This window comes from Papio anubis, chromosome 18 (genome assembly GCF_008728515.1).
Source record: "Papio anubis isolate 15944 chromosome 18, Panubis1.0, whole genome shotgun sequence".
Taxonomy (NCBI): domain Eukaryota; kingdom Metazoa; phylum Chordata; class Mammalia; order Primates; family Cercopithecidae; genus Papio; species Papio anubis.
The window spans coordinates 29,518,152-29,544,870 of NC_044993.1; the positions used below are offsets into that span (position 1 = coordinate 29,518,152).

The window sequence follows — 26,719 nt, forward strand, 5'->3', positions numbered from 1 at the left end:
GTAAGGAAAGGATCCAGTTTCAGCTTTCTAGTTACGGCTAGCCAATTTTCCCAGCACCATTTATTAAATAAGGCATCCTTTCCTCATTTCTTGTTTTTGTCAGGTTTGTCAAAGATCAGATGGCTGTAGATGTGTGGTATTATTTCTGAGGGCTCTGTTCTGTTCCATTGGTCTATCCAGAACCTATAAAGAATCCAATCAAATTTACAAGAAAAAAACAAACAACCCCATCAAAAAGTGGGCAAAGGATATGAACAGACACTTCTCAAAAGAAGACATTCATACAGCCAACAGACACATGTAGAAATACTCATCATCACTCGCCATCAGAGAAATGCAAATCAAAACCACAATGCGATACCATCTCACACCAGTTAGAATGGCGATCATTAAAAAATCAGGAAACAACAGGTGCTGGAGAGGATGTGGAGAAATAGGAACACTTTTACACTGTTGGTGGGACTGTAAACTAGTTCAACCGTTGTGGAAAACAGTGTGGTGATTCCTCAAGGATCTAGAACTAGAAATACCATTTGATCCAGCCATCCCATTACTGGGGATATACCCAAAGGATTATAAGTCATGCTGCTATAAAGACACATGCACACGTATGTTTATTGCAGCACTATTCACAATAGCAAAGACTTGGAATCAACCCAAATGTCCATCAGTGACAGACTGGATTAAGAAAATGTGGCACATATGCACCATGGAATACTATGCAGCCATGAAAAACAATGAGTTCGTGTCCTTTGTAGGGACATGGATGCAGCTGGAAACCATTATTCTCAGCAAACTATTGCAAGAACAGAAAACCAAATACCGCATGTTCTCACTCATAGGTGGGAATTGAACAATGAGATCACTTGGACACAGGAAGGGGAACATCACACACTGGGTCCTATTGTGGGGAGGGGGGAGGGGGGAAGGGGGAGGGATAGCATTAGGAGATATACCTAATGTAAATGACGAGTTAATGGGTGCAGCACACCAACATGGCACATGTATACATATGTAACAAACCTGCACGTTGTGCACATGTACCCTAGAACTTAAAGTATAATAATAAAAAAAGAAATTCCAAAACAAACAAACAAACAAAAATATCCAACTGGAAATGCAAATGCATAAGAACATGGGAGTCTTTCCTTTCTAATCTATGTTGCTTTATTGATCAAATATATTGATGAGATCATATAATTAGAATGCAACTGATATCAGGAAGGAAAGAGATTTTCCAAATGAAGAATCTGTTTAATAATGAGTTGATGTGCACACACACACACACATCACATTTTTTTTGAGAGCAAGAGACAGAGAGACAAGAGAAATACAGTTACTGTGGTGTGCAGAAGAAATACATAGGCAGAGAAGAACATTCTCTTTAAAATTAAAATCTTCTCCCTAAATGCCATTTAGTGAGTCCAGCTCTCCCCACTGTGAAGGGGAAGATTTAGTGTACCTAACGAATGGGTTTAAAAATGAAAATGACAGAATCTTGGCCAACCACATTTGGTTTTATCAAATTTTAAATTGTTGGCGGTAATTGCTAAAATCTAAGTGCAGCCTGCCAAATGAGACCGAGTTGGTGCAGAGTACTAAATATTTCAGCCCTCACTTTGGGGTTGAGGAACAGTACAAATTCTTTGAAATAATTTGTCTTTCATCTCAAAGGATGGCTAATATTTTTGCAATTGATTTTTTTCTAACTAAAGTTATAGCTAACCGGATCACAAATAGATCCCAGGCAGGTAACACCAACCAGACGGCAGGCATGGTTTTATTTCTGGACCTGACTTCCATGGGCGCTAATGATGCACCTGCTTTCTTCCTGATTTCATTTGAGTGGAACCCAAATTTGTACAATTCTGCAAATGTGAGGAAAATGCTTAAAATTTAAATGACTTTAATAAAATTTGAATGTGTATCTCACAGCTAGGATGGATTTAAGGAAACCTGTTATTGACAAACTTTCTAAGCAAAATTTCATTGCATTTCAATTGAGGACACCTCTAAATCTGGAATGATTATCTCTTCAGTTCTTGCATATTAAGGTTGGATATGCCATTATATTAAGACAATTGCTGTGAAAATTGTGTTTGAAAGCCCTTTGAAAATAAAGTTCTTAAACATCTATTGTAAAATTTTATCAAGTAACAAGTTTCAAAAATTCTTATCCATTAATGCATTTTTCCCCAGTGTGGCATCTTTCAAGGGAAGAAAATCCTATCATCGCCACTAAATCCTTCTTTAAGTTCTCATTGATCATAGCCTTAGAACAAGATTATCAAAAGTAGTCCTACACTGAGATAATGTGTAAGAGATTTTGGAAAATCTCAACACTCCATTTTAGATTAAATCTTGTGGTTTCCCAGGTTCATGTTCCATTCCACTGATAAAGATGGATTTTCAGTGTGTGCCGCTTAATTAAGGACAAACAATAGCTATTGCTTCTTGTAGTTGTAGCGCAAATACCATAACCTTTCTCTTCTGTACTAAAAACCCTATATTTGATCTATTTGTCATTTAGGTGAATAATACAGCTATTGTGCCTTCAAAGAATCAAGTATTGACTTCAGAAGAAGCAATCTACCTAGAAGCGAGATTGTATTTTCTATCATGATGGGATTTAAAATTTTGTTACTATTGCCACTAGTTCAAAACTAATAGAATAGTTGAATTTTAAGTCAGCTTTTGATAGGCATATAATTTTGCTTCTTTAAAGTACTTTTAATGGGAAGAAAAAAAAAACAATTAGGAAAGAGTTGCATGCTTTAATGTATAATTATATAAGTAGCTTTGGGCCAGAAGTGTTAATAATAGTCAAACTTCAAAGACTTGAATTTTATTGCTATTGTTCTTATGTTACAAATGTTGGTATCTATGAGCCAAAAATCAAAGCAGTGTTTACTTTTTGATGAAACAATATTTATTAGATCAAGGAATAATTTACACATGCAGCAACCCTTTAACAACACTCTGATCTAGTACTGAAATATGAGAAACAATGTGTTAATCCAAACTACAGAGAGCATTTGGTAGCTCTAGAATTATAAAATAAAAGCAATTGAAAGAGAATTGAAAGAGTCATCTACTACAACCCTGCCTTTTTCCGTTTGGGTTAAAAAATAGACAATCCAGTGGGTGCAGTGGCTCATGCCTGTAATCCCAGCACTTTGGGAGGCTGAGGCAGGACGATCACGAGGCCAGGAGATCAAGACCATCCTGGCTAACACAGTGAAATCCCATCTCTACTTAAAATACAAAAAAAAAAAAAAAAAAATTAGCTAGGCGTGGTAGCACGCACCTGTAGTCCCAGGTACTTGGGAGGCTGAGGCAGGAGAATTGCTTGAATCCGGAAGGCAGAGGTTGCAGTGAGCCAAGATCACACCACTGCATTCCAGCCTGGGCAACAGAGTGAGACTCTGTCTAAAAAAAAAAAAAAAAAAAAAAAAAAAAACTATCCAAAATAAGAAAATTTTTCAAAAATGTTGATAACAAGAAATGGAGATCAAGATCTTCGAGAATCTCTAAATAGTTTGTTTTTCTTTGTTAGAAGCAGATGCCAGAAGAGGGTTATATATCCAAGAGATTAATTAGGGAAAAGCCCTGTGAGAGGAAAATGAAGATGGGGAGATTAGATACATCATCAGACCTCAATGCTAATTTAACCCCTGTGGAATCAAGAGGGAAAGGAAGAATGTCTAGGAAAGTCCTAGGCTGCACTGTGGTTCTAGGAAAGTTTTGCCAGATGCAATGCTGAGTCCTGGAGCCAAGGCTGCTGGTAGAGGAGTCCTGTGTCTCTCAGCAGCAAGTTTGCCTGGCTCAGACACAGGCTTGGAGCAGGCTGTGGGAAGCACCACTTTGATGGATCCTAGAACACAGCAACTGGGGCCGTCATCAAGCAGGCTTCCTGCAGGTCGGGATCTGAGACAGACATATCAGATGTCCCTCAATTTCCTAATCTATTTAACATTTTTCTCATCTATCTAAAGATTGTCCTCTAATATTGTTCAAATATAGTAGCAGTGCTTCCTGTTCTCTAAAAAGAGGTTTTATTTGGCCGTGGGTGATGATCACTGTTGGCAAGAAACAAGGGCCACATTATAAAAGGCCATGGCATGACATACAGAAAAATGCAATAGTTTCAGGTGATACTCATGATAATAATAAAAATTGTGATTATTAGTGGACGACTTCTATTCACTAGTTACTCTAAAGACATTTCATCTGAGTTACCTCTAATGCTCACATTAGGTATAATAACTTTTTAAGGAGTTATTTCTTCTCCATCTTTTTTTTTTTTTTTTTTTTTTTTTTTTTTTGAGACGGAGTCTTGCTCTGCCGCCCCGGCTGGAGTGTAGTGGCGCGATCTCGGCACACTGCAAGCTCCGCCTCCCGGGTTTACGCCATTCTCCTGCCTCAGCCTCCCGAGTAGCTGGGACTACAGATGCCGGCCACCTCGCGTGGCTAGTTTTTTGTATTTTTTAGTAGAGACGGGGTTTCACCAGTTTAGCCAGGATGGCCTCGATCTCCTGACCTCGTGATCCGCCCGTCTCGGCCTCCCAAAGTGCTGGGATTACAGGCTTCAGTTCTTCTCCATCTTAAAGAAGAGAATACAGACCCAGGCTCTGTGAAGACCATTCACTCAGCCAGTAAGTGTAACATCACTTAACTTCTCTAAATTTCATTTCCTAATCTGCAAAGCAAGATAACAACGACTTTCAAGGAGATGCCATGAGGATTGAAATTATGACAACTTGAACTAAACGCCAAGTATATCTTCAGAGACTTTTATACACATCTAACGTTTTGTTTTCTGTTCTTTGTGTTTGTTTGTTTTTAGAGTCGGAGGTCTTGCTCTGTCACCCAGGCTGCAGTGCAGTGGCTCAATCATAGCTCACTGCAAGCTCAAGCTCAAACTCCTGGTCTCAAGTGATCCTCCCTCCCCAGCCTCCTAAGTAGCTGGGACTACAGACATAAGCCACCAAACCTGGCTAATGTTTTTTTTTTATTTATTATTATTATTTTTTAAGAGATGAGGTCTTATGGCATTGCCCAGGCTAATCTTGAACTCCTGACCACAAGCAGTCCTCCTGTCTTAGCCTCTCAAAGTGCTAGTATTACAGGCATGAGCACCATGCCCAGCCCATTTTCCATTAGATCACTATGCTATAGTCAGTTTTTCCCATTGCTTTCCTCAGTACTTTCTGAATACCTACCTTCCAGGAGCTCCTGTGAGAGTCTTACCTATTTGTTTGTTAGTCTGTTGTTATCCTTGGCTAGAGAGCAATTCTGTAGCATAGTAGTTAAGAGAATAAATTTTGGGGCCGGGCGCGGTGGCTCAAGCCTGTAATCCCAGCACTTTGGGAGGCCGAGGCAGGTGGATCACGAGGTCAAGAGATCGAGACTATCCTGGCTAACATGGTGAAACCCCGTCTCTACTAAAAAAAATACAAAAAACTAGCCGGGCGTGGTGGCGGGCACCTGTAGTCTCAGCTACTTGGGAGGCTGAGGCGGGAGAATGGCGTGAACCCGGGAGGCGGAGCTTGCAGTGAGCCGAGATCACGCCACTGCACTCCAGCCTGGGAGACACAGCGAGACTCCGTCTCAAAATAAATAAATAAATAAATAAATAAATAAATAAATAAATAAATAAGAGAATAAATTTTGGAGCCATAGATTCACAAATTGGCCTCTCCCTAATTGACACAATTTAGCTGTGAAATTTTTACTTAATTCTTCTAAGACTCGGTTTCTTTAATTGATATAATGAGAGCCAATAATCCTTATTTTGTAAGACTTTTTAAGAATTAAATGAAGTAAATGTCTGCAAAATACCTGAACGTAGAAAAGTGGAAGCTATTACTATAATTATTATTTCATCAGTTTTTAAAACAGTAATAACTGGCAATGCTTTCATTCATGGTCTAAAATAAACCTTAGATTCTAGCCTTTTCCCTATTTTTCTCTCTGGTGATAGTAAAAGTGAATGTCTTGGTCAGGAGAGTCACTAGACTGATAGATGCTACTTGTAGGCTAATGCACCAAAACAATAAGAAATTATCATTAAAACTTATCTTTCTCATGACAGGGTTAATGTAATGTTTTCTAGTTTTGAAGCTCAAAAACTTAACTTGGAACAATTAAAATATTTTCTGTAAATAAATTTTCTTAAAACAGCATAGAAAAAATTAAAATAATAAAATTAAAATTAAAACACTCAAGACTCATACATTGAATGAAAGCATGGTTGAAGGATACTGTGATTTGGAGATTCTTACTTTCTTGATGAAAATTCAAATAGATTTCTATTTAAAAAGTTTTTGAGAACCTACTTGATTTACTTTTACATAAAGGCATCAACTTTTCAGTAGCTAATTCGGAATATAAGGGAACCAAAGCTCAAGTAGAAAATGTACAACAGTGAACTCAATTGCTTTCCTTCCTGCACCCAATTGTAACACCATCAATGAGAAGAAATACTTAAATGAGATTTAATGCCCTGAATTCCTCTAACCTGTTGAGGAGTCTTCCTTTACTTCAATTTCCAAGTCATATGGTTTAAGAACTAAGTTCTCCAACATAAACAACTCTCATCCCCTCTCTCTCTCTTTCTCTCCCTTTGAATTTTGTATTAGAGTATGAATTCTAAATTCTAATCATTATTTTTTATTTAATTTTTTTATATATTATCTATTAGGTTGGTGCAAAAACAATTGTGGTTTTTGCCATTTCTTTTAATGGCAATAACTTTTGTGCCAACGTAATACTAAGATATAAGCTTCAGGATGTGAGAAGCCATGCCTTTCTTTTTTACTCCTAGGGATCTAAATGCCTAACAGAGTCTCTGACACATAGAAGTCAGTCAAACACTTTCTGAGAAGGAAGCGAAGAAGGAAGAAGGAAAGAGAGAAGGAAGAAAAATAAGAATGAAAAAGAGGGAGGATGCAAAGAAAGGGCAAAGGAAAAGAAAATAATGGCAAGAAGGAAGAGAGAAGTAACTCAAGCCCTGTCTCATATGCTAGAAGACTCACTATTTCCTTGTGAGTCACTGTTACCATTTGCTTTATTATTTTTTAACAATCCCAACTTCCGTAGTCTTGCCATTCTATCTCAATTGCCTGTCAAGTTACGCAGTGGAAGTCACCTTTTCTTCCATGTGCTATTAATTCCAGGCTATTATAGCAGAATTTAGTAAACATTTGCTGTAGCAAAGGGAAATTCCTTTTTAGGGCAGAAAACCCTCATTTCTAATGTAACATGTCACTGTTCCTAACTTGTCATGTCTGTTCCTAACTTGTAATGTAACATGCCACTGTTCCTAATTACTTAAATCGGTGAGTAATTCCCACACAGATAATTTATCCATGGTCACTGTGATTTATTTTCTATCTTACCCATCCCCCACATCTCTTTCCTTTCCTTGTGCTCAGCAAATGTCACCTTATCTTCATCCCAGTTTGTCATGCAGAGTAATTAGATCTTATTCCTCCTAGTCCTGCTCTTATCTTCATTTTTTTCTTGCTGCTGCAAAGGCACCCCTTACTAGCTATTTATTTATACCTTGCCTCATTCCACGAAGAATTTATTGTATTACAAGATTAACTGCAATTAGGAAAAATGTTTTAAAATAAAATGTAAATACAATACGAACACAAGATTATGATTAATTCAGTTCCATTCAGCCAAAGTCGAAATGGGAACACAGAAAGTGAGTTAAAATAAAATATCTAGGCCAAGAAAGGCAAGCAAAGCATTATGTGAACTCTAGACCTGGACTGAGAAATAAAGACAACACCAAAAATGTAGTTAGAGTAAGTCTTTAGACTCTTGATTAACCCAAACATTTGGCTTTGAGCTTCCAGGCAGCCAAAATTAAAAGAGAAAGATAATTGGTTTTATCATTCTTATAATCCACATGCAGGAAACACACAACTCCTTAGGGAGAAACAAAGCTTTGCCTAGCACTTAACTGTAAAATAACATTTTATGGGCATAGATAGTAAGAAATGGTACATGGGGGCTGGAAATCAGCTCAGAGGCAAGATTCCAGGCCTGATCTAATAAACTCATGAATAAGGGTGACTGGAGAGCTAATGAAAAGAACGAAAGGATGCTTGATGTGAGGACGGGAGAACACGCAGAAAATTGGGAGGCTTCAAGGTACTTAGAGAAGAAAGTGATGGAGCGATGAGAAGTGAGAGTTCTCTTTCATCCTCTTTTGGTTTACTCTAAGCCCTGATCTTACTCATGCTCCAGCTTTATGGCTAAATTCCTTTGTATTGACATCCTGGAGAAAGTATGACTGTAGCTTCTTCACTGAGCCACGCTCACAAATATTGGAACCAGAGGCAGACAGAGCTCTGGGCTAGAACTTTAATATGCCACTCACTGAAAAAGCTATTTCCCTTAATGGTCTTTATCCAAAGAATAGCCCAGTGAAGGTGACATTGGCTATTAACCTATTCTGAGTGTGGGAGGCCCACACAAATGATGCCTGAATTGTTCCTCAAGAATAATTTGGGTGTGAATAGAAACTGCAAAATAGGTTCTGTCACCCAGAATAAAAAATCCCCATCATACATGCAGAAGTTATTCTTTGAGATTACCTAGTTAAGAGAGCAGGCTTATAACCATGGGTAGATATATATGAGGATGATTTTTCAAACCAGTAAAACAAAAGTAACAGGCTTTACCACTGAATGTTTATTAAATTGCTCAGCATGATATTGTTAATAGTCTCAAAAAAACAATTTGGGTGTGCAAAGTGACCCAGAATAGAATCTATTGTGATGGCTAAACTGTTTTAAATATCCGCTGAGTGTTTTTGGGGTTTTGTTTTGTTTTGTTTTTAATGAGTTGCCCTTCAAGGAAGGAGATTTTAAAGGCACGGGAAGTAGCTCTTCTCCTGCCTCCCATGAAGCTTAATCACAGACCCATCTATTAAGATATGCATAATTTTCCAGTGAATATAGGTCAGGAAGACACATCTCAGTCTTGTCATGAGTCTATATCCCTAAGGGGAAAATTACGTTTGTATGTATGCATATATGTTTGTGTATGTATTACGCATTATGGCATCATAAACATCTGGGTATATGTACAGATTTCTGTACATACACATTTGTGTGTGCTGCAGGTGTTATTTGCACCGAAACCTTCACCTGATGCTGCAATCATTATTAAATCAGAACAGGGATAAACAGAATGGCAGTATTTGAAAAAACTTTTTGCTGGGAAATATTCCTAATAAATCCAACTCAGCTCATCAAGACAATCACCAGATAGGAGCTAATATCACCAGTGTTAACAACAACATGTCAAAGGAAGTAGAAAATTCATATAAATGGGGAAGTGGGAAATGATGGCTAAAAGATGACACTGTACAAGAAATGGCAAGAAACTCCAAGAGTAACAGCTGTTTTCAAGTTCAGTGACCTGTGTGAACTCAGGCTGAAACACAGAGCTTCCCTGCAGGGCTTCCCAGAGATTGGAGCCCACAGCACTGGGGAAGTGAGGAATGGGACAGATTTTAAGAGGAGGAAGAAGGAAAGATGAAGAAGGAATGAGGTTTTAACATGCACTCAACCCAATATATAGCCAGATGTTTGCGAGGCATTTAAAATTTGCTGCCTCTGGCCAGGTGCAGTGACTTACACCTGTAATCCCAGCACTTTGAGAGGCCGAGGCGGGTGGATAACTTGAGATCAAGAATTCAAGACCAGCCTGACCAACATGGCAAAACTCTGTTTCTACTAAAAATACAAAAGTTAGCTGGGCTGGTGGCACACGCTTGTAATCCCAGCTACTCAGGAGGCTGAGGTACAGGAATCTTTTGAGCACGAGAGGCGGAGGCTGCAGTGAGCTGAGATCGCGCCACTGCACTCCAGCCTCTGTGACAGGGCAAGACTCCGTCTCAAAAAAAATTAAAATAAAAAGAAATAAAATAAAATTTGCTGCCTCCTATAATGTATATGATAAACTTCCATTCTGAAATCCCAAATCTTTCAATAGTACATTTTTGTAACTTGTTAATGCAAAAATCTGACCTGACCTAAACTCATTTTGTCTCAGAACCTGACCTGAAAGGGTGTAAGTCAACTGTAGTATTTTAAAAATCTGTCTTTATATTTAAAAATTATTGAATTGTTAATATATCAGTCCTATATAATACAGAATATATGCTCATTATTATCTTTCAAAAATCTGCAAAAAGATTCTAATTTCTGAAACATTTGACCCCAAGGGTTTTAGACTAGGGTTGCAGTCCTTTTTTAGTAACATTGAAATCTCAATATTTTTATATTTATGTTCATGTGCCTGCCATTTTGCTAACCCCTTTTTGAATATTTGCTCACTGAGTCCTCATTACACCTCTTTAAAGTAGATCTGATGATACTTGAGGATGAATAAAGATATATAAGTCTAGTTGAGGATTTTTTCCTTTCATAAGGTTATACAGTTTCTAAATATCCAGGATGTCTTTCTTTCAACACTACTCTATACCCTGTGATTCTTAGAAAAATGTCCATACGACTGTAAATACAGAAGAAAATATCAAAATAAAGTGGGAAAAAAGTCTATTCTTATGATACTGGTGCTCAAGAACAATGATCCAATCAGCCCTAAGTCTGTTAGTTTTCTTAAAGAGGTAGACAAAAATAATTAGCAATTTTAGAATATAAAATATCTTTCAAGAAAATTTGATTTATATTTAGGGTTTTTGACTCAGCTTTGCAAAGATAGCATCTGTATTATAAATTTTCACAACTTTATATTTTCCTGATGCCTCAATCAATAGCCTCACAAACAGGCTGTGAGCACCCTGCCCAGAAAACCAGATGGTCTAGTGAGATAAGACTAGTCCCAGCCACAAGTTCCTCTTCTTGCCTCAGCCTTACTGTGGCCTAATGACATTGAATCGCATCCATAAAACTCCCTTATACCTTTCACTTGTGTACTCCCCAGTAAAGGCACTTGCTCACTGGTCCCCACTCTCTTTCTTGACTCCCCTCCTGCATGGTTGAATCTCCTTCCCTGGAGCTCCTCCCAAATGGCCCCGTGTGTCACATGCTCTGCCACCTGTCTGTAGGACCTGTGAGTGTAATCAATCCTTTAATTTCCAACGCCTGTCCAAGTGTGTTTTCCATGGCTGTGTTGAAATACTCATTAAACACCCCACCCTCAAAGGAGGACTTACTCCCCCACTTATAACACATCACCTCTTTTTTGCTCTTTGACCTACAAGTTCTCAACACTTAAGTAGTACCAAGTCATTTGTGAATGAAGTTCATGTATTCTTTCTTTCCCATGGATTTTAACAAACATAAAATTATCAGCACCCTGAGTAAAAGTCCTCCTGTACACTGAAGACACTGAAGATTCTCTCTCTCTCTCTCTCTCTATATATATATGTAATATATTAATATTGTTTAATTAGTGAAATTTTGGGCCTCGCAATGCATTCTTAGTGTGTAATTAAGCCTCATATCAACAACAATAAATTGTGGAACTCCTAAACAATGTGATTGAAACATGCCACTGTCATCTATTACTTCTGGACATGCTTCTTCAAGAACTAAAATAGGACTTGCTTGTATAGCAGCCCTGAAGTAGCATCTCATTTAAAGATTCTTGGGATATAGAGAAACACTGGTATCTATAAATGAAATATAATGCACACAGGTGGAAAGAAGTAGAAACAATCTGTTTCTGTTTTAAATAGAACTAAACCAGTACTGACTTTTTCACAAGTAAATCAATTGTTTAACAAGTTAATATCCAGCAAAGCACACAGCTTTTGGCATCATCAATTGTGCTAAATATGTGGCATTAAGTTAATTACAAGTTATGAGGAATCTTCCTAGGGTATATCTTCTACCAATTTAGGGACTTTCTCTTCTGTACTCTAATGATTTGGTTGGCCATATAATTCAATCAAACACAGAGCATTCAGCCCTCTCTGCCTAGAAAAGCACTCACCATTAGCAATCTGAAATCAAATCATTGTGATGATCACTCTGCCACATGGAGTAAGATGTGACAATTTAGAAAGACAATGGGTATGTTAATTGACTCAATGGAGTTTCAAAGCTAGTAGCATTGAAAAGAATAAATAAAACCATAAGCTCTACAGCTGTTTAGACAGATGAGCCAATAAGGGAACCAGTGCTTCTAGTCATTCCTTATTATCAGAGAACAATTCTTTTGCTAGTGGATTAGATCCTCTTTTTTGTCTTGTTTATGTTGACTTGCAGTCTTGTCATTATTTTCTCAGTTTATAATATAGTTCAAACATTAAGGGATAACTCTAAGAAGTTATGTGCTGTTGGGATTTGTCACTCTGCCAAGGACAATTTGCCCAAGACTTAGGAGGTCTTCTTAAGCTGCCTTTAGTTGTAGAATTTTCTGTACAGGAGCTTTATCCTCTGTTTGAAAGCATGCCCATGTGCTGTTACTGTAAATTTTTTTCTTTTCTTTTCTTTTTCTTTTTCTTTTTTTTGCTTTGAGATTAGGAATGTATTTTAAATTGTGAGCTGTAGGTCACTGGAGAGGAGAGAGGTGCTTAAATGATACCTTTCAAGGATACATTTGTGTTAAGATCTGCTCTGGTAATTTTGTTTTTCTATGTTCCCAAACAAGGTATGACACTGATATAAATCCAACACTGATGAAAAGCAATGAAAGAAGTAAATACAAGCACTTCAAGAATGAAAATAATTTCATTGTGTCATCATTTAAATCTCAATTCCATCAATGGTTTTATTCATTTTCTTATTTTTAAATTGTTTATCTTAATTTTACAAATTAAAATATCCATGTATAATTTTTTTCCCAAAGAATCAGCTACTAGATACTTTTATCAATGCCATTTATCTGTATATTTCGAAGTATTTGCACTTGTTTTTGTATTTGCAATTTTTTGTTTTCTTCCTCATAATCTTTGCTTTTTACTTTTAATTGAATATTTAATTTTTTTATTTAATCATGTCTCTCATCAAAGAAAAGAAAATAACTTGAAGCCATGTCTTTCTTAAAATGTACTTTTGTAAATATCTGATGAGTCACCTGGAACTGACTCAGCATTAGAAGACCACTTCGACTCCCTCTGACTTCATCTCTGATTGGTCAGGTCACTGGTTCTCCCACCCACCAAGTTGTTCTTAAAAACTCTGGTCCCTGAATGCTCAGGGAGACTGATTTAAGTAACAATAAAACTTCATTCTCCTGCACAGTTGGTTTTGCATGAATTACTCTTTCTCTATTGCAATTCCCCTGTCTTGATAAATTGGTTCTGTCTAGGCAGCAGGCAAGGTGAACCCATTGGTTGGTAACAGAATGTTTGTGTTCCTCCATAATTCATACATTAAAATTCTATCTTCTCTACCCCCAATATGATGATATTGGGAGGTGGAGCCTTTGGGAGGTAATTAGGTCATGAGGGTGGAGACCTCAAGAAGCAATTCATGCCTTTATGAAATGACCCCAGATAGTTCTCCCTTTCGGCCATGTGAAGACATAATGAGAAGTAGGCAATCTGCAGAACCTGACCATGCTGATACCCTGATATCAGACTTCCACCCTTCAGAACTGTGAGAAACAAATTTCTGTTGTTTATAAGCCACCCAATCTATGGTAATTTGTTATTGCAGCCTGAACTAAAACACTAGGCATCCCAATCTGTTCACAGGTCCAGGTCGTGGACATCTTTGGAGGCCATTATTCTGCCACCACAGGGACTTTTTGTTCTAAAGCGTGGAAATGGAAATATAAATCTTACCATGATCTGAAATAATATTTTAGATGATACTGCCTATGAAGATGACAAGAAAGATACATTTAAAACATGGAAATATAATGAATGGATGGTGAATTGGCAATGAGAGTGTGTGAAGAGAGGCCTATTTCAAAGTAGATAAGGAAAGCCTCTTGGATAAATGAATATCAATAAGAAGTTAATGAAGCAGATATCTAGGGAAAGAGTACTTCAGACAGAAGGATTGAAAGGTACCAAAGTCATGAACAAGAATAAGTTTGGAATATTCTTAAAACAGAAAGAAGGGATGGAAGAACAAAGAGTCAGGGAAAGAGAATGAATCTGAGAGTAATAGCCAAACTCCTTACCACAGCTGATGTGATTTTGTGTGATTTGCCTATTTCTCCACCTCCTCCTTTGTGTGCTGGTAAGCCACTGGACAAATTTGAGCAGTGTTTTAACTACAGTGTTATAGTCTGGAAAGTTCATTTTGGCTGCTTTATAAACAATGAGTTTCAGGGTACCAGACAGGAGTTAGTGGAACCAACTAGGAGGTGACTGACAAGGTTCAAGGGAGAGATGAGGTAGCAATGGAGTTAGAGAGCACTGGACATATTGGACATATTCTTTGGAGGTAGATTCTGCAATGGGGTGTCTCATCCTTTGAACTATTGACATTTTGAGGTAAACAATTATTTGTTGTGGGGAACTGTTCTTTGCATTCTTGGGAATCACTCATGTACAGGATTTGGTGAAGTCTTGAATGAAGGGTGTGAGGGAAGAAGAGTAGTCCAGGATTACTTTTGAGTGCCAAACTTTCATAAGTGAAATTGTATAAGCTCTTTTTTTTATTGCTCTCAGCACACATAAAGCTGGGTTTTCTATAAATTAGGAGACTGGTGTCATTGAAGTCTTTAAGAGAATCTACAGGGAGAACTGTTTGTAATAAAAGCTTAAAACACTTTCTTAAAAAATACTTCCCTTAATAATGAAATGACATACTTGACTTTCTGGAGGTGAAATTTTATGGGCTTCCTTCCTCAGATACGAAATAACCAGTTTGGGTTCTGTTATGTCTAAGGTGATCCAATTTCTAACCTTTAATCTCTAGGCTCCAATTCCACTTTTAGAGACCTTACTTTGATTAACTGATAAAAATGTGATACACAGATAGATACAGAGATATGGATATAGATGTAGATATAGATGATATAGATACCATACACATACACACACACACACAAATATACATATAGCCCATTTTCCTCCCAGATTTTTGTATATTTGCTATACACAGAACAGGAAAATAACCATGTGTTGTATTCACCTAAAGCCTAAGACTCTAATAAACACTATTTTTTTTTTTTTGAGATGGAGTCTCACTCTGGAGTGCAGTGGTATGATTTCGGCTCACTGCAACTTCTGCCTCCCGGGTTCTAGCGATTCTCCTGCCTCAGCCTCCTAAGTAGCTGGGATTACAGGCGCCCACCATCATCCTTGGCTAATTTTTGTATTTTCAGTAGAGACAGGGTTTCACCATGTTGGTCAGGCTGATCTCAAACTCCTGACCTCATGATCCACCCCTCTTGGCCTCTCAAAGTGCTGGGATTACAGGCATGAGACACTGTGCCTGGCCCAATTTAACTTTTATTAATAATAAGTTACTTATAATTATATGACCCGTCACAACTCAATTGTGAATTTCCCAATGGCATAGACCACATTATGTCTTCCACATTTCCTGGTACAGAGGCAGTCATAATGGATATTTATTGATTTTTTGTGTGCAGAAGGGCTCATACCCACACATACATCTTTCTTTTCAATTCATGGGATTCTACAGAACTTGTCAATCAATCTAAAGCTTTCTAGACTCAAGAATTAGATCATTTCAATCTCCTGATCAGCATGATTGGCCCAACCTAGAGCAATTGTTTATCATTGGACTCAATCGACAGCCCTTTCTTGATGCTTCTTCTTGTAATTATTATTTTGAATTTGAGCTTTGAATAGTATAAGCAGAAAGGAAAGAACACGGAGCTTTAAGCACTTGTATTCAGGATTCCTATACTGTGAGAATGCTGATCTGAAGAAGAACCTGATACTCAGTGAGATGAGAAAACAAATATTAGAAGGTTTGACTTTTCCTGGAGTCATCACTAAGACGAGCTACTTTTTAGGTCGGGTGAGTCAACCAATTCCCCATGATTTTTTTTTTTTATCCAGTTATTGTCTCTTGCCAGAAAATAGCTCTGCTTAATACAATAGGTAGTTTTAAATATCTCAAAATAATAAGAGCTATTTATGACAAATCCACAGCCAATATCATACTGAATGGGCAAAAACTGGAAGCATTTCCCTTAAAAACTGGCACAAGACAGGGATGCCCTCTCTCACCACTCCTATTCAACACAGTGTTGGAAGTTCTGGCTAGGGCAATCAGGCAAGAGAAAGAAATAAAGGGTATTCAGTTAGGAAAAGAAGAAGTCAAATTGTCCCTGTTTGCAGATGACATGATTGTGTATTTAGAAAACCCCATTGTCTCAGGTCAAAATCTCCTTAAACTGATAAGCAACTTCAGCAAAATCTCAGGATACAAAATCAATGTGCAAAAATCACAAGCATTCTTATGCACCAGTAACAGACAAACAGAGAGCCAAATCATGAATAAACTCCCATTCACAATAGCTTCAAAGAGAATCAAATACCTAGGAATCCAACTTACAAGGGATGTAAAGGACCTCTTCAAGAACTACAAACCACTGCTCAGTGAAATAAAAGAGGACACAAACAAATGGAAGAACATACCATGCTCATGGATAGGAATAATCAATATTGTGAAAATGGCCATACTGCCCAAGGTAATTTATAGATTCAATGCCATCCCCTTTAAGCTACCAATGAGTTTCTTCACAGAATTGGAAAAAACTGCTTTAAAGTTCATATGGAACCAAAAAAGACCCTGCATTGCCAAGACAATCCTAAGCCAAAAGAATAAAGCTGGAGGCATCACGCTACCTGTCTTCAAACTATACTACAAGGCTACAGTAACCAAAACAGCATGGTCCTGTTACCAAAACAGAGATATAGACCAATGGAACAGAACAGAGCCCTCAGAAATAATACCACACATCTACAGCCATCTGATCTTTAACAAACCTGACAAAAACAAGAAATGGGGAAAGGATTCCCTATTTAATAAATGGTGCTGGGAAAATTGGCTAGCCATAAGTAGAAAGCTGAAACTGGATCCTTTCCCTATTCCTTATACGAAAATTAATTCAAGATGGATTAGAGACTTAAATGTTAGACCTAAAACCATAAAAACCCTAGAAGAAAACGTAGGTAATACCATTCAGGACATAGGCATGGGCAAGGACTTCATGTCTAAAACACCAAAAGCAATGGCAACAAACACCAAAATTGACAAATGGGATCTAATTAAACTAAAGAGCTTCTGCACAGAAAAAGAAACTACCATCAGAGTGAACAGGCAACCTACAGAATGGGAGAAAATTTTTGCAATCTACTCATCTGACAAAGGGCTAATATCCAGAACCTACAAAGAACTCAATCAAATTTACAAGAAAAAAACAAACAACCCCATCAGAAACTGGGCAAAAGATATGAACAGACACTTCTCAAAAGAAGACATTCATACAGCCAACAGACACATGAAAAAATGCTCATCATCACTCACCATCAGAGAGATGCAAATCAAAACCACAATGAGATACCATCTCACACCAGTTAGAATGGCAATCACTAAAAAATCAGGAAACAACAGGTGCTGGAGAGGATGTGGAGAAATAGGAACACTTTTACACTGTTGGTGGGACTGTAAACTAGTTCAACCGTTGTGGAAAACAGTGTGGCGATTCCTCAAGGATCTAGAACTAGAAATACCATTTGATCCAGCCATCCCATTACTGGGGATATACCCAAAGGATTATAAGTCATGCTGCTATAAAGACACATGCACACGTATGTTTATTGCAGCACTATTCACAATAGCAAAGACTTGGAATCAACCCAAATGTCCATCAGTGACAGACTGGATTAAGAAAATGTGGCACATATGCACCATGGAATACTCTGCAGCCATGAAAAACAATGAGTTCGTGTCCTTTGTAGGGACATGGATGCAGCTGGAAACCATCATTCTCAGTCAACTATCGCAAGAACAGAAAACCAAACATCACATGTTCTCACTCATAAGTGGGAATTGAACAATGAGATTACTTGGACACAGGAAGGGGAACATCATCACACACCGGGTCCTATTGTGGGGAGGGCGTAGAGGGGAGGGATAGCATTAGGAGATATACCTAATGTAAATGACGAGTTAATGGGTACAACACACCAACATGGCATATGTAACAAACCTGCATGTTGTGCACATGTACCCTAGAATGTAAAGTATAATTTAAAAAAAATGAAAAATGGTTATTGATGGCAATGTTGATGTAAATAACAGTTTTGAATATAACATGTTTTTCTCTCTTTCTAAATAGAGGGGAAAATGTAATAAAGTTATTTAAGAGGAATAGCTCACAAAACATCTCATTTCCAAGGACAAAATAAAGAGAAATTTTTAAAAAGAGAATATGAGTGGAGACACAAAATAATATATAAAGTACTGAGTGGGATTGGCTTGCTAGGATTTGCTTAAAATCCATTCATTCATCAGAATGTTGATGAATGGCTCCCTATGGAGAACAAATCTGGCAAACAGTTTGAAGAGATCAACAGTAGAAGAAGACATTGCTCTAATTACACAGAATTTAAAGCATAAATGTTTATTCATTAATAAACTGTTCACTCACTCATTCATTCATTTATTCATTTACTTACTGAGTTCATACAACATGCCAAGAATGGTGACAGATGTTGTGAACATAAAAGTAAACCAAAAATGTTTCTTTCTCCAAAAGGTCACAAGTTTCAAGTATAAATCAAGCAGAGGTGGGCAAGTAATACAAACTGGAATGCCAGCCACCTACAGAATACTAAGTAACAGCGGTGGATTAGGAGAATTTGTGAGTCCAAGCTCTTAAAATATTCAATATCAGGTGTTTGGTTTTGTTTTGGTTTGGGGATTTTGTTTGTTTGTTTGTGTTACAAAAATATATTTGGGAGCCGAATATAGCCTGCATAACTTTTGGGCTTTCTGATGTGCAACCTCTGGTATTGATATATAAGCAAATAATTTAATATCAGGTAAAAGGTTCTATGAGGGAAGGGAACTGTTGAGTTCTCTGAACTCACCTGTGAATGGCATTCTGGAAGCAGTGTTACCTAAATGCGAAAGAATGAGTAGATACAATCCAGGTAAATGGAGAAGAGCATCTCAGACAGATGGAATAGAATATTCTAAGGCCTGGAAGTTAGGAATGGTCTTGGAACACTGGAAATATGCAAGAGCTTTCATATGTCTGAGCATAGAGTCTCAGGAGATCATGAAAAATAAGGCTCCAGAGTTCAGCCTGTTAGCAAGGTTGTGTCCAAGCCTGGGGGCTTCTTGGTGACACAGTGTAATCTCAACTCTAACACATTTAACAATAGACAATAAAACAAAGAAAACCAAGAAACACCTCATAATACGGAGTTAAGACTTGCAACACACTGCTGTCTCAAGAGATTTTCTTTTGCTGGCTAAGCCTCTTATGTTTGGCACAAAACAACATTGTCAAATATAAGCTTGATTCCAGCAGGAAAAATTAAGATACTGTAGTCCCAGTGATTTACTACAATTGTGCTGAATTTAGATATCTGCTTACCTGATGATACACAGAGAGAATGCCCTTAGGTTTTCCTATAAAACTCACTATTTGGGCTAAGCACATTAATAAAACTAACAGGTATCAGAATAAAAAAGTCTTAAAAAAAGACAAGAGTGAAAAAGGGTGTTGTATTCCCTTGTTTAAATTTCTTCTTTTTACTTTCTGTTTATCTAAATCCTAATTTACACCCAATAGATTGAATTCTCTTTGAGGGAGCAAACAATTTTCAATTCTTCTTTCTGCCTTTAATATATTGAACAATACTTAATGCCTACTCTTAAATGTGTTCAAACAATATCTAGTTGTCTGGATTGAACATTGTATTCATTATCTACTGCTGCATAACAAATTATCCCCCAAAATTAATAGCTTAAAACAATAAACATTTACTATTACACAATTTCTGTGGGTTAGGAATCTGAGAGCAGCTTGGCTGGTGGGTATGGCTCAGGATCTTCTACAAAGCAGCCATCCAGGTGTTGGCTGGGGCTGCCAGCATCTCAAGGCTCAACTCTGGGAGGACTCACATCTATGCTTATGCATGTGATGTTGGCAAGTCTGAGAATATCCACTTCCAACCTCACTCACATGTCCTTTCCATAGGACTTCCCCAGATAGAGCAATCCAAAGAAGAATGTGATAAAATATCCAACAGGGAAGCAACTTTTTTTTTTTTTTTTTTTTAAGATGGAGTCTCGCAGTGTCACTCAGGCTGGAGTGCAGTGGCGCGATCTCGGCTCATTGCAAGCTTGGTTTCCCGGGTTCGCGCCATTCTCCTGCCTCAGCCTCCCCAGTAGCGGAGACTACAGGCATCCACCACCACGCCTAGCTAATTTTTTGTATTTTTAATAGAGACAATGTTTCACCGTCTTAGCCAGGGTGGTCTTGAGCTCCTGACCTCGTGATCTACCCGCCTCGGCCTCCCAAAGTGCTGGGATTACAGGTGTGAGCAGCCGCGCCCGGCCGGAAAGCAATATTTTTAAAATATCCTAATCTCACAAGAGATGACTTATCATTCCTGTCATGTCCTATTCATTATAAGTTACTTCACACCCCCAGCCCACACCAGAGGGCAGAAAGCTACTCAAGGGTGTAGTTTGAAATTGCCTACCACAAACATTTTAAAGAGAAGTTAAGAAATAGCATGTGGGCCGGGCACAGTGGCTCATGCCTGTAATCCCAGCACTTTGGGAGACTGAGGTGGGCGGATCACGAGGTCAAGAGATTGAGACCATCCTGGCCAACATGGTGAAACCCCATCTCTACTAAAAATATACAAATTAGCCAGGCCTGTCTGTAGTCCCAGCTACTTGGGAGGCTGAGGCAGGAGAATTGCTAGAACCTGGGAGGTGGAGGTTGCACAGTGGGCTGAGATCGTGCCACTGCACTCCGGCCTGGTGATAGAGCGAGACTCCATCTCAAAAAAAAAAAAAAAAAAAAAAGAAGAAGAAGAAAGAAATAGAGTGCATTGCTACTCTGAATGGAATCAGAATACTCTTATGGAGGAATAACCAATAGTGGATAAGAGAAAGAAAATTATTGTAGATTGAGCAAGTTTGCAGAAGGTCATGGCCTGTTAGATCTCACTTCTCCTCATGACTCCTAATAACATCAATAAAATCAACCTCAAGATGGCTATGGTGATTTTAATGAATTTTTTTATAGAAATCAATGAAACAACTGACTTTTATGCTATTTTCTGTTAGAGTAGTGAAGCAAGTCAGATAAGAGAAACTAGAAGTATAAAGGTAGAGGGAAAAATAAGGCAGTGTAGCCCAAGAACTCAAAAAAATTGGGGGAAAATACAGGAACTCATACAGCTGTGGAGCTGCATGAGCTGAGATTGATTGTAACCAGACGTAAGAAGCGAAGATATTTCCAGTGAATTCTCAGGTGCATATGTATTAGTGAAATTGTGTTTCAATGTCAATTTCTCCTGCTAGACAGAAAAGAAGCTCCGCGATGTAATGAGCTATATTTTCCTAAGTCAATGGCATTGAGAATCAGATTTTTGGAGAAGAAAAAACCTGAAATAAGGAAAGAAAGTTTTGTTTTCTCTAATTCTTGGAACAGTGCTTGGTACAGAACCGGATGCTCATTTTTTCTTTGATTTTCTTTGTTTTATTTTTGGTGGACTGAAAGAAGGAATAAAAAATAAAAGAATGTGTTTATACATCTTGTCTCTGCAGTGAAGGGATCTATCGTTTTTTGACGTTGTTCCTTCTGAAGTAGCTACAGGCTATTGCATTAGCTACTGTTGCCATCACCTACTGTTGCCACAACACACAATGCCTCCTGACAAATTGCACAGAAGCCTATAAGGGACTTGGCATAACAGCCTTGCTCAAAAGAGTGATTTGCAACCCAATCATTCTCTCATAATAAGAGTTATACAGAGAAGTAATTAGTTAAGTCAGTAAATATAGAAGCAGAAGAGGCAGTGACTAACCTCACTTTATCATGAAGCACTAGAGGAGGTACTGGTAAGAGGTGAGATCGCTAAACCCTCTTTTTGTGTAAATCATCATAAGATAGACTAATTTTTGGAAAGAGGTTCTAATTTGCAGTGAGAATTGACTTTGGCTATCAAGATTCAAGGCTGTTTTCTTTCTTTCCTCCTTCCTTTTTTTTAAACTATTGTGAGTCTATTGACTTTGTATTCCCATGATCTAAGCTAATAGAGAAATGTGTCTTGCACCTGGCATTTTGCACATAAGTGAATCTTATTAAAACCCTATATTCGTTAAGAACAAAGGTCATATGATATTTTTACAGAAAAATTTTCCTTAACCCTCTTGTCTCCCAGCAGACTGTTCACATGGTAGGTTATTTGTACCCCACATTAGATGGCAAACTGCACGAGGGAAGGAAGTATGTTTATTTAATTCACTAATGTATCCGACACGGTAGCATTCCTGGAGTATAGTAACTTCTTAATAAATATTCATCAAGTGACTGTTTAATGAATTGGCATCATTTTCAAAGCCTCATTATAAACAGGATATGAATTTTCATTCTCTCTTGTCCTGATTTAATACACTCAAATTCCTTTAATAAATCATGCATTGCATAAAAATTCTGTCATTAAAGACAAAGAAACATCATATTCTGTTTGCTTTTTCTTTCTTTCCTCCCATTGATGATACTGAATTTCAACGATTCTGACATCCAGAGTGGACCTTTCACTCAAAATTTCAACAGAATTGAGAATTAAATTTTTGGAAAAGAAAATAAGAATGAAATAGGCAAGGAAATTATTAGTTTTTCAGTTTTATACAGGAGGATGAAAGGGTTTCTGTGATTTGCTTAACCTCTTCTACATAACTTCTCTTTATAAGTAAATGTGCCAGATGCCTCCAGTGCCCCATCTCACAGCTTCTCCAGTCCAGTTATTTGAATCTAACTTTTGCTGTAGCAAACCAGCTTCTCTAGGTATGGCTTGGTGACACATTCATCTGAATTGCATCACTTATATTGTTCATTTCTGCCCTAGGTCTTTTCTAGAAAGACATCTATGTGCAACTTCTAAGGACTCAGACAACTCTCAGCCTAAAAGAAATCTGACACTAGTTTGGGGTTTTCCAGAGAAACAAAATTGATGGGATCGATCTCTCTATCTATCTATTGTCTATCACTATCTATCTATCTATCTATCTATCTATCTATCTATCTATCTATCCATCCATCCATCTATCTAGAAAGAGAAAAGGGGGATCTAGACTCTAACAATCCCAGACCAATCAAGTAGAGACCTCAGTCGTATAGTCATATGGAGCTGAATTCTGCAAAGAGCTTGAATAAGCATTGGAGCAAATTCCTCCTGAGATCCCCCAGTTAAAGAGTAAGCTGGTCAATACCTTGATTTCAGTCTTGTGAGACGGTGAGCCGAGAAATCAGCCTAACCCAACAGACCTTTCACCTAAAGAAGTGTGAGATACTATATAGGTATATATCTATGTTTTTTCAAGCCACTAAGTTTATGGTGATTTGTTACAGGAACGTAGAGAACTAATACACTTCCCCAAAACGCATTTATTCACTAATGTGTTTTAGAAGATAGGCCATTCTAGGGAGCCAAATAAAAAATACAATGACAATAACAGCATGGTAATAATAATAACTAATCATGACTGAGTGTTTCTTATTATTAATGTGTCAGGTTCTGTTCCACAGCAAACAAGACAGATTAGGGTGCTATTTCCTTGGAGTTCTTGTGTTAGTAGAAGAAATAGATAACAAACAAATAAGTGCCCAAGAAAAAAATATTTGTGTTATACAGACCATTAAATAGGACAATTTAAAAGCAAATTATTTTTCAAAGAGTTTCGATGGTATGGCCAGGGAAAGCCTCTTTGTAGAGGCAAAATCTAAGTGAAATCTGAATGATAAGAAGAAATAAGTGAATAAGACTTTGTGAGGAAGGAAATACAGACAGCTGCAAAGACTCAGTGATGGAAGCAAGCTTGGAGTGCTTGATGTTAAGGAGGTAAAACCATGGTGGATGAGGGAAAGCTGGTGGGAAGGACAGAGATGAAGTCTGAGAGGTAGAGAAACATTAAATAGGGCCTCGGAGGCCATGAATGTTTTGTATTTTATTCTTAGGGTAATAAGAAGTCAACGGAGAAAAGTGGGGGTCTGAATTATGCTCTCCGTGATCACTGTTGCTGTATAGGACATACATTGTGCAGGCTGGTAGGTAACAGTGGAAACTGGGAGTCAGGCCACACCAGGTGATTAGGAGGTAGAGCCAGGTGGCAGTTGTGGTGCTGGAACTAAGTGGATGGTTTCAGATTGTTTTGGAGGTAGATTAAATAGGACTTTCTGGAACATTCATTGTGGAGATGAAGGTAAGAATAGACTCAAGATTAGATTTTTAGTTTGAGCAGCATGAATGGCAATTCAGAAGATTAAGAAGGGAAAGAACTAAGAAAACTTGACAGGTGGGGTAGAAAGGATGAGGAATCAATCCTGCTTTGGCTCTTTTAATTTTGAGATGCCTGTTGGCTATTCTAAGAGATAATTTGAATATATATAGGACAAAATTCCCCAAACTTAATTTTTATACATAACTCTTTTTCTGTGATTTCTTTAAACTACTTGCACTGTTCCTTATTTATTTCTTTTTCTGTAATCAAAATCAATTTTCACTTGCAAAAATGTGTTTCAAAAGGAAATCTTAAGGCCAATAGACACTCTATTCACTTTTATTTTTGCAGTACTAATATAAAAGGAAAGTAATCATAAAAATAAATACATTGTGAACAAAAGTATTATTTTGACTTTCTGTTTCTGTTACCTGTGTAAGGCTCTGAACATGTAGTCAGACAATTTTGTTGAGATATATATATGTATATCTTTGTGTGTATAGATCTATCTAAATGTATATGCACACACACAAAGAGAGAGAGAAAGAGTAGCAAGTATTAATTTGATGTGAAAGTCACAGTAGCTATAAAATATGACATGCCCTTTTACTTTCTTTAACTTCCATTGATTATTTCTAGAATATGTTTTCTCTTAGGTGAGTAAAAGTATATAATGCCATATGTATGTGCCACCTAAATTCTTCTCACCTCATATCTAAAATCATCGGGCAATATGTGACCCACACTTTGAGAATACTACTATAGGCTGAGTAGACGTTAAATCAATACATGATGAGATGGGGAGGCATAATTATTACTCACAGTCCACTTATTTTCTTGATTCTCAAGCACACAAAGGACACTGCACATACTCTCTTGACAAATGTTCTTTTCAAAAGAGATTAAAAATGTATTACGTGTCAGGTACTGAGATGATGTTTGCATGTTGTCACATTTAAGCCAAGAACGATTTGTATTAAGCTAACCAACTACCTTTTTCTATTAACTATGTTGGCTCTGCCCCCTAGTTTGTAAATCAGATTAGATTTTCATGCAACTTTTCAGGCCAACCTAAAAATATTTTCTTTGTGTGAGGCACTGTCCTAGCATATCAGTGCCTGAAGCGTGCACATGCTCTATTCATGATCTGATTATCCAGTTAAATAGCCAGGATTGGGGTACAATGTGTATGTAGGATGTATCAAAATATTCTCCTTTTGCTAGTTTGACCCCTGCTTCCTCTCAGCTTTGACTCAGAAAGCTCTTGACATTTTTTCATTTCTAGGAGCACTTTTGTACAGATGTAGAATACCAGGCATTGTTAATTTTGTTTTTTATGAAGGTGCTGAATAGACTTTACTACAAGAGAGAGTTAAAATTGTATAAAGCGCCTGATTGCACCTTGCTCTTTAGACATAATTGTGGGCTTGTGTTTGTGTGGGGTGTCGGGTGGGGAGACTGGATAGTGGTGATTTCTGCTACTCTACTATTTCTCCCAAGGCCAAAGAGACAAGGGATAATTCAGTTGGTTGTTTTTTGTTTTTGTTTTTGGTTTTTTTTTGGCTCTTGGCACTCCCCTGGTCTCAGTCCATCACCTAAGTACGAGGAATTACTAATTAGATTGGCTAACTACAACTGATTGAAACAGCTAATGAGAAACATTACTGCATTATAAAAAGGGAGATGACAACGTTTTGCTCATTCTTCCCCTTCTTGAACACTTGCACAGCAAAAGGTTTGTAAGCTTCTGGCAATGAATTGGTGAATTAACATGACTGGTCCTGTCTTAACAAGCCCAGCCATCACTCTCAAGTTTCTGGTTTCTTCACAATGATTAGATTGATGTATCAGATGGGGCCCATGCAGGCATCTGCAAATTGAAGAAATAGGGAGTTAGAAGGCCTGTTACCCTTCCAGACTAGAGTCTTCATTTCATCAGAAAAGGTCTCCATTTGAAGAAGAGAACTATGGAAAATGATGGTGGAATATGTAAGAGATCTGGTCCAACCATTAATAATAAATAACTGGTTTATTATTTGGGCTGGTATTTGGCTCATGAAACCTACTATTTCATCTCTTCTAGGGTTTTCTTCCTAGAGACCTTTACACATGAAAACAAAAGCCCAATCCCTAACATCATTTGATGTTATATTTGCAACACGCACATGTGCCTTACTTTTTTGTTTCATAATTGCACAGAGCCAACCACTTTCAGTCCATTGTGCACCCAGTGGAGGATATATATTCATATTCTCTTTCAACACTCCTAATTATTTCCGCTTTTGACTCAGTATATTTCTTTTTTCATATAC

The 26,719-nt window shown here is 37.6% G+C and overlaps 1 long non-coding RNA gene across 2 annotated transcripts in view; it reads right to left on the reverse strand.

Moving 5' to 3' along the window:
• Positions 1–20,945: 20,945 nt before the first annotated feature.
• The window catches only part of LOC103880484, a 190,096-nt gene continuing 184,322 nt past the window's right edge, over positions 20,946–26,719 (reverse strand). For both annotated transcript variants that reach the window (XR_641558.4, XR_004179747.1), the window contains one exon: positions 20,946–26,277. This is a non-coding gene — a long non-coding RNA (uncharacterized LOC103880484). The remainder of the gene's footprint in view (positions 26,278–26,719) is intronic.